Source organism: Pleurodeles waltl, chromosome 2_2, assembly GCF_031143425.1.
Source record: "Pleurodeles waltl isolate 20211129_DDA chromosome 2_2, aPleWal1.hap1.20221129, whole genome shotgun sequence".
NCBI classification, from domain to species: Eukaryota; Metazoa; Chordata; class Amphibia; order Caudata; family Salamandridae; genus Pleurodeles; species Pleurodeles waltl.
Window position 1 is genome coordinate 1,122,718,437 of NC_090439.1, and position 9,643 is coordinate 1,122,728,079.

Here is a 9,643-nt window from a genome sequence, read left to right on the forward strand (position 1 = left end):
GGCTTCAAAAATCAGGAGTTTCTCGTCTGAATCGGGTCTATTGACAGGTATGCATGGTGGGACTTACAGACCTGTTAGTGCGTCAGACCTTTTAATTTAACTTACAAGGGGACGCGTTGTAGGTCGATGGACATTTTGACTGCGCTTTCAGTAGTTCCCACCATGTAACCCCGTACAAATACAAATCAATAGCAATAGCAATCAATAACATCAATAATCAATAGGAGTCAGTAATTTCCACACACCATGACCTTTCAGTCATGAATACTCACACGTTTATGTAAAAAGTTAGAATGCTTATTTCCCTATATTAACAATGCTAATGTCACATAACTTAGTCTCAAAATCAAATGATAAATATACAGAAACAATACTGGCTGCCCTAACCGCCTAAAGAATCGCAATCTAATCAAACCGTGAGCCACTACACATTCTAAGGTTACAGTACAAATTAATAGCAAGAATAACTGCGCAAACGAAATGACATACATTTAGCTTCAGCAAAGAAAATACATCAACTGTTATTACATGTAGCGAGTATCACCAGTGAGTGCCCTAACTAAACTTCAGATTAGAATAGCATGTTTGGACTTCATGCAAAAGTAGTTTAGTCAATACAAATTTGGAAAGCATCTAACTATGGCTTTATCAAAATTAGCAGTTGGTTCCTAGGGAGAGAAGCAAATAGACATAACAATCAGTAACATCATCTTTTACCTTGCCTCAGTGTGGTTCAGCAAGCTGTGACTGGCTTTGTCAATTGGACATCTTTCTGGTCAGCAAGGCATCAGAATTCAGCATTAAAGTTCAGGAAAAGTAAAGTCTCTTCTTGCGGCTCGGAAAAGAATAATCAAAAAAGTGGGCCCTCTCCTCTCGGTGCAGTCTGGCTAAGTTAGATTTCCTAAAACTACTTCTCACACCCCTATTGGTTAAAGAATCGCATGTTTGCATTTAGTCCAATGAAAATAGAACCCAAAATCTAAGAATTTACTGGTATAGGGTTCACATGTCGATGATTGGCTCCTCTTCTCCTGTTCCCGTCGTTGGGCTTGTCAGCTATCAATATTGTAGCGGCTTATACTCCAGTCAGTGCATCCATTATCTTCTCCTGGGAAGGTAATTCTTACACATATTACGTTATATATTGTCTCCATAATTAGTACAGCATATTCTAACAGACAGTTCTCATGTGAAAGAATTTCAGCTACGAGCATTTGGTCAGTACAGAGGAAAAATCACAATTTAATTCTCTAAGCAGCCATTTTATAAGTCACCTAAGAAATGCAGCTTGACACGGGCTGTGCAACTAGGCCCAAGACCTTGCTAAAGCTAAGGCCTACAATTAATAAAGCTAATACATAATGCATAACCTTTAATTTGACATACTACTATATTAATTGAAACATGAGCTCATCATTTTATATTAATAAGCCAATAATAAGTACACTTCGTGAACATTGATGGCCACTCAAGCAGGCGCAATTCCAAATGCATGCATTATTTCTCTACATTAACTTATTTTCTATGCAAATTCAACACTCAGAACACATGAATATTCATTAGTAAAATTCAGCGTTAACAGACCCATGCCTATTCTTGTGCATGAACAATTTCAAGATCTACAAGTGTCAGTTGGCTTTGTTTCATTTTTGTTGCTCTTGCATACATTTATCTGTAACTCCTTCAGCCAGTCCTGGCTTTTTAGGCAACAGCTAAAACTACTGCATGGGAATAGTGATATGACATGACCCAAAATGCAATGTGCTGTTTAGGGTCCGACTTAAAAGCAAGGACAAGCTGAAAGTGCTGCATAAAATGTGGTAATACTCGGCACTTCAATGTCAGTATGTTTTATCACCTCTTCGTCTGCCTTCTCATCTCAGTCCTGTAGGGAGCTGGCTCTCTATACAGTGCACTAAAAGGAAGTACACTGTGTAGAGATTCCAGTGGATCCCAAACTGGTTTGCAGAGGCAAAAGTAGATAGTACTAACGCTCTATTTTTGTGGTAGTGTGGGCGAGCAGGTAGGCTTATCTGTGATAGTGCTTAGCATTTTATGTACTCACAAGAGGCAATAAATGAGATACACACTCAAAGAATAAATCAGAGACCAAATTAGAAAAATAACACTTCTTTTTATATATACTTTGATACCAAAAACTTCGTCATAAGGTAAGCACGTTTTTAAATATCATTCTTTTCACTTGCAAAAATAGTGCAGTTTCAGAGTTTGTCGATGTTATCCTCTGTGTCTGGGAGGACTCGTGGTTGAGGGGTCCTGTGGTTTGAGGCTGCAGGCATTGTCGTGGAGTCCGGGAGGGGTGAAACCATAGTGGACTCAAGCTCAGGAGAGCTAGGGGACATCGTTGACACCAAGGGTCCAGTTCAACTCAGGCTGGAGGCGACGGGTGCAGTGATTGCATTAGGCACCAGGTTTCTCTCACCACAGAAGCCTTGGGAGAGAGGCCTGCCTGCAGAGGCTACAGGTAACTTCTGGGAGTCTAGAAGGGGTGAAATCACAATGGACTCGAACTCTGGGGAACCTTTCTGGCACCAGTGGTCCACTTCACTTCAGGTCAGAGACGGCGGGTAATGTGGTAATCTCAAGTGTCAGGTCTTTGCGGTTCCGGAGGCTGCAGAGTCCTTTCTTCAGAGTTTGTTGGGGAGCAGGTCTGCTGCTCACAGGAGTCTTGAGTCTTTTTCAAAGGCAGGCAGTCGTTCTGGGTTTCTAGAGGCTCAGCTGCAGGACGAGCCGTCTTTTGGTGCAGAGTCCGTCGAAGGTTGCAGACAGGCTGGCAGGATTGGTGCCAGGTTCGCTGCTGCTTTTCTCCTCTTTTGCGGGTACGATTCTTCAGTGTCCTTCGTGTTCTTAGGTCTTAAGCATCTGAGTTCTTGGGTTCAGGGGTGCCACCCAAATACTCAATTTAGGGTCATTACAGGGAGTGCCTGGTAGCAGCCAATGGGTTGCCCACCTTTAGGGTAACTACACCCTCGCTATGACCACTTCCGTTTGGAAGTGGGTATAACCCTGACCCTAGAAGTCTAATTCCATCCAAAATAAGATGGGAGGTTTTAAAAAATGGTGTCCACTTCAGCTCGTCCACCTTGGGGGTGGGACTGGCATGATGTGGCTACACCTGCTAATCTAACTAATTTTCCCGCCTGTCTGGCCGTCAACAAGTGGGGTCTGGTCAGGGGAGTTGGTCAGCTTCGCCATCTGGAGAGACCTGGGTTGCATTTCAAAGGCAGGATGAATGTCCCTCTTCCCTGGAGGAGGTGTCAACACCCCGCCCATTTATTCTTTTGCCTCAGGCCCCCAAGAGCTCTGGCTGTCACCTTAGTAGGTCAGAAATATGGCAAAGGTGGCTGAACTGGTCAGGGCCAGTAATTCAACACACTAGCAGTTGGTAGGTTTTCCGGGGGTACCTCTAAGGTGCCCTCTAGGTGCATGTATTGATAAATCCAAGACTCGCATCAGTGAGGGTTCACCAATATGAGATGTTTGATACCAAACATCCCTATCTTCAGTGAAGCCATCATGTAGCTGGGGAACTCGTACTGACCAGTGTCCAGCACATGCATTTAAAATGGTTTCCCTGGTCACTTACTGTGTCTGAAAATTGAGAAAGGCATAGCAGCGGCATTTCTGCTTGTGCAGATATGCCCTCACATGTAATATACTGCACCCTGCCTTAGGGCTGTGAGGCCTGCTAGAGGGGTGATTTATTTATACAGCATGCAGTGTTAGGGGACATGGCACACCGGCTTTGTGCCATGTCGTATTTTCACATTTGTCTGCACCAAGACACGCATCCTGCAATGACAGCCTGGCATGTGCTTGGTGAGGAGTCCCTTAGGGTGGCACAATTCCTGCTGCAGCCCTCAGGGATCCTCTTTAGTACACCAGGCCCTAGGTACCATGGCTATCATTTAACAGGGACTTACAGAGAGTGGTAAAGCTTTTGCCAATTGTGGAAACAACTGTGCAGAGATCTGGCACTGTGGACCCGGTTAGCAGGAACCCAGTGCACTTTCAGTCTAAATAATATCAGGTACCAGGCAAAAAGTGGGGAGTATCCATGTCAAAAACAGGCACTTTCATACAAGTCCTTTCTCCACTAGTGAAAAAGCAAGTTACCAAACTAGGCACAGAGCTTAAATTACTTGTTTCTCATCCCACCAACCTATTTACAATTCCTTTTCTGTCACATGATATAAAAAAGGAAATACACTAACTTCACATCCTGTTTTTTTTGCTTTTTTGTCAAGTATGGTCACGAATCTCAGATACGTAGGGATCTATTTAATATATGTTTTTTTGTTAAACAACACACATTGGGTCCTCTGTAGTGGCCCCCATAAGGTATTGCACTTAGAGGTGGTCCTGCTATATTAGGCCAATTCAAGTAATTAGGGACATGCTTGGAAGCACTTTTGCAGTAGCAAAGCCAGGGCACCCTTAGCCATAACTTGTGCTCACACTTACATGTCTTCCATTCAGTACTGAACCCTCTTTGAGTGCTAACACTGCTGGTGTGGCAGGCGATGCTGATTCGGACATTGATAGGCAATGCAAGTTAAATAAGGAAAGGCTGAGTTCAGCTGATGTGCTGAATGCCACACCCATATTGGAGGAGATGTTGCTTAGCCACATTGGTAATCAGTGTAGAAAGTGTGCTTCTAAGAGGCACCAGGTTGAGGAGGAGTACCCTTCAGACCCAGGAGATGGAGGCGCTACTCAAGGGGGCCTGAAGGGTTCCCAACTTTAGCTGGCATTCATCACATGATTGAGATGGCTATTGCGTCCACCTTTAAGGCAAGAGAGGCTTCTTCTCCCAAGAAACCTTGAATAGAGTCTGCTGATCCTAATGATCCGTGCGCAGCAGAGTAGGAGATCAAAGGAAGGTTTATCCAGGGGGACGAGTGTAAATCCTGTGGGAAGAAGGGACACTTCACCAGATGTTGCAGATCTACAAAAAGCTGGAAGAAAGTTCAAGAAATTGATTTAAGTGAAGGAAATCCGGAGGAAAGTTACAATATTTTTCAAGTTAAAGGATTTTTTCCAAATGGCCCAATAGAAGAAGTCAAAGTCAACGGGAGTATAGTTAAAATGCAGTTTGATTCGGGAGCCAAGATAACTTTGATTCCGAAAACATTGTATGACCAAGAGTTGGCTGGGCATGTTCAAATATTCAAACCGGACATCAAACATAGAGGTTATGGCGGTGTTCCAATACCTCTTCTAGGATATTTTTGGGGAACCATTGAGTTTAGTGACATAATTATTCCTGGAAAGATATATATTTCCATGAAGGGTGATTCACTAATAAGCTGGTTACACCAGCGAGACCTAAATGTAATCTTAGATCCAAATGCTGACTTTCCTGTGTGCAGTAGAAAGAGTATTGCTAGTTCTCTGTCCTTTGATTCCGTTAATGTGCAAGGGGAAAATTAATCAAGTATTGAGCAAGAATGTAGTATGTCTTGGATGAAAGAATTCCCAGAAGTATTTAACAAAAAGATTGGATGTCTTAAGAATTATTTGCACCTGATAAAGTTGAAATGTAATGCTAGTCCAAAAGTAGCTAAAGTTAGAGGGGAACCGTTATCAGTACAAGACAGTATGAAGATGGAGTTGGATAGGTTGGTTAGTGAAGGCATAATACAGAAGGTGGAGGCTACGGAGTGGTTGTCTCCAGTAGTTATGGCTCGCAAGGGTAATGGGGAGGTGAGATTATGCATAGATTTGAGAGAGTTGAACGAAATGCTGGTAGTGGATCACTACCCTCTGCCCAATATATGTGAATTGTTGTACTTCTTAGATGGTGCCAAGCATTTTTCGTCACTAGATTTAGCATCTGCCTGTCATCAGATAAGGTTACATCCAGACTGTCAAGAATTAACTGCTTTTGTTACACCGTTTGGTACGTTCAAATACACAAGAATGCCGTTTGGGTTGATTTCTACTGCTGCTGTGTTTCAGAGAAGTATGGAACATATCCTGAATGGTTTGGAAGGAGTGAGAGTTCACCAATATGATGTATTAATTGCGGCCTCTTTTGAAAAAGAATATGATGTGCGGGTCAGAGCAGTATTGTCAAAGCTGAAGGATGCGAGTTTGACTCTGAAGATAGCAAAATGTAAATTTAATGTAGCAGAAATTGAGTACTTGGGTCGTGTCATAAGCAGCACTGGTATTAGACCCAAAAATGACTTAGCCAATACCATCAACAGTCTGAGATCATCTCAAACTAAGGAGGAAGTATTGAAGTTTTTGGGTATGACTGAGTTTTATAGAAAGTTCATTCAAAATATGTCTCAAAATACTACAGCCATAAGATAACTTTTGCGTAAAGGGAAGGAGTTATGTTGAACAGAACATAGTGAGGAAGAATTTAGTTTTTTTAAGCAATGTCTGAATTCGGCTCCAAATCTAGGTAGCTTTGACTGTAGAGATGAGACTTGGGTTGTGACTGATGCGAGTTCCAAAGGTTTAGGAGCAGTTCTAATGCAAAAGAAGAATGGACTAGAACGGACAAATTTATTTATTTCACGTGCATTGAGAGGAGCTGAGTATAACTATTCTGTGGTGGAAAAGGAGGCACTTGCTGTGTATTGGTCGGTACGCATGCTGAGGAAGTTTTTGTGGGGAAGGAAGTTTTTGGTTAAGACTGACCACAAACCACTGAAGGAAGTTTTTGGTAAAAAAGGGATTGATCTAGTGTCTCTTAGGATACGTAAGTGGGTCGTGGCATTACAGGAATTTAGCTTCGAGGTGACGTATATCCCTGGTGTAGACAATGTCTTGGCTGATTGTCTTTCAAGATTGGTGGAGGTTGGAAGCAAGCTGGAGGATGATTGTGAAGACTCTGAGGAGAAAATCAGAGTGTGTGTGTGTGACGGAGTGGCCGCCGACAACAGGTCCACAGTGCTGGCCGCATCCGTAGCAACATACCCCCGGGGCACCAGAGAGAGCCTAGGGGGTATGACGTCTGACGCAGGAGGCGTCGGGACGTTTAAAAACAGAGAAGACGGACAGAAAGGGAGCACAAGAAAAGAGACGGAGAGAGACGTGCCGCAGAGACAAACCGAGGACGGAGAAAAAGGAGAAACGGAACCCGGCCGAACGGAGCCTCACGGAAAAGAGGGGAACCACAGGGCGCCTCCCGCCCCTCTGGAAGAGAAGCCGGGAGACCGCCAAACAGCCGGCCGCGTCCCCGGAGGGGCGTGGCCTCCTCAGGTACGTGTGTACCATAACTGGGGCGCTCTGACAGAGTGGCTGTCAGGAATAAGGGGCGGGTGTGGGAATAAAGGGAGGAAACCGGGGAGGTCCTGCAGGGCAGGGGAGACCCTCTAATAGAAGGGAAACCTAACCTCGAACTCCCTAACCCACAGATAGGAGCGCCGCTCCAAGAACTATCATGAGAAAGGGAAAGTCCTGGGAACACACCAAAAGAGCTAAGAGCACAAACAATTAAAGATTATCCCGTCACAACCGCCACCCCTTCTACCTATCCCCGCACTACCCTACTAACCCTATAGAGACTTTTTCCCCCGTACGCCCCACTTAACTGCTTTTGTTCTTCTTTTTCATTTCTGGGAAACCTGGGCGGCTGGACCAAGGGGAAGACCGGACCTCTCTCAAGGTTGGACCAAACCACATCGGGATCACCGCAAGAGCCCTGCAAGGAAAAGAAAGGGGCCTTGAGTGAATGTAACCGGACAAATCTTGTGAAAAGAACAAGAGATTAAAACACTCCGCAGTAATTAGAAATTAAATAAATCGGTTATCCCCCTCAAATCTTGCGCCTGTCGCATTATTCCAATATCTCCCTCTCGTGGGATAACAAACCCATTACAGTGGTGTCAGAAGTGGGATATTGGAACGGGAGACAGGATAATTCAAGAACATGGAGGGTACTCCCACAATAGCGGACATGATGCAGCAGTTAGCTGAAGGACAGAGACATCTACAAATTGTGTGGGAGGAGCAACAGAAAGAAGCCAAAGTGGAAAGGGAGGCACTACAAAGCGCTCTTAAAAGTCAGGCCACTATCATGGCCAACAACCACTTGGTACATGAAAACGCGATAAAAACCCTGACTGATACTATTGCAGCCACCCGGGTACATCCTAATGTACCCAGTTCAGTTTTACAGAGATATCAGGAAGGCGAGGATCCCAACGCCTTCTTTACTAACTTCGAACGCGTTGCCACTTCAGCCACCTGGCCGCAAGATAGATGGGGTCAGTATATCGCTCCTTTGTTAACAGGGACTCTCCAAGCAGCATATCAAGCGGTTAACCTGGGAGGAACAACGCCCTATCAGGACATCAAGAAGAGCATCCTGGAACGGATGGGCTTTGACACAGAGCATTACCGGGTTAGGTTCCGTAAGGCCAAGTGGGGCCCCTCCGAGAACCCTCGAGCGTTATACTTTAGGATCAAAGATTTGGGTCTCAAGTGGCTAGGACCCATAGGGACGAATAGGGAAGATATTATTGAGGTCGTCCTCTTGGAACAATATCTAGACGCCCTACCTACCAATACACGCAACCGGATTAAGCAACACCCAAATCCAGATACAAACACTACCATTGAGCTAGCCTGTGCCTTCCATCGCTCCCTCGAGTTTAAACGCCCCTCCCGTGCACATTGCCTAACCCCCTTAGACCGAGCCTGGGACAATCCTCGACCATGGGGAAAAGACTAGTAGAAGAACCAGGAAAACCACGCGGGACGGAGAAGCCCTATGTGCAACAACCCCAATGCTTTAGTTGTGGGGAATGGGGTCACATTGCCCGCTTCTGTCCTCTAAAATCCGAAAAACCTGAACCTATGGAAATAGGGGTTACTAGGGGCAGGGTATTCTACACCGGGGGAAGAGAAACCCAATACAAAAAGGAGCTCGTCATCAGTGGAAGAAAAATGGTGGCCCTCATTGACTCAGGGTGCAGTCAATCCGTAGTGAGGGCAGATTTAATGGCCGGCCTTACCTTCACTCCGGGACTCACAGTATCTATTTGCTGTATACACGGGGAGACAAGAGAATATCCCCTAATATGGACCACCCTTTCATGGGAAGGAAAGGAGATCCCTATAAAGATGGGGGTGGTTGAACGTTTGGTTGAAGAAGCCATAATAGGAACAGACTTTAAAGATTTCCCGATACTGTTAGACAGTACACGGAATAAGGAGGACCTGAATGCCTGGTGGAGAAGTGCTCCTTTTTCTAAGCTACCCATACAAGCCCCTGTTGGTCGCTATAAACCTACTAAAAGAGAAAAACGAGAAGCAAGGAAGTCCTATGTAAGAGGAAACGTGAGCCACGCTAGGGTACTTACACAGGTACACACCCTCACGGGTCTTCCCCCTTTCCGTAGTAGTCAAAGAGAAGATCCAAGCTTGATCAATGCCTGGAAAAATGCCAGACCCCGAAACCTAGATGATAAGGGCCCCTCCTTTACGATAATTAAAAACTTGTTATACCGAATCACCAATAGCGGCAGAGAAGAAAAGAGACAACTACTGGTTCCTGAACCCTATAGACAACAGGTGCTGCATCTAGCTCACAACCAACCGGGGGGTGGTCATTATGGGAGGGAGAAGACAGAAGAGTACCTGTTAAGGAAGTTCTACTGGA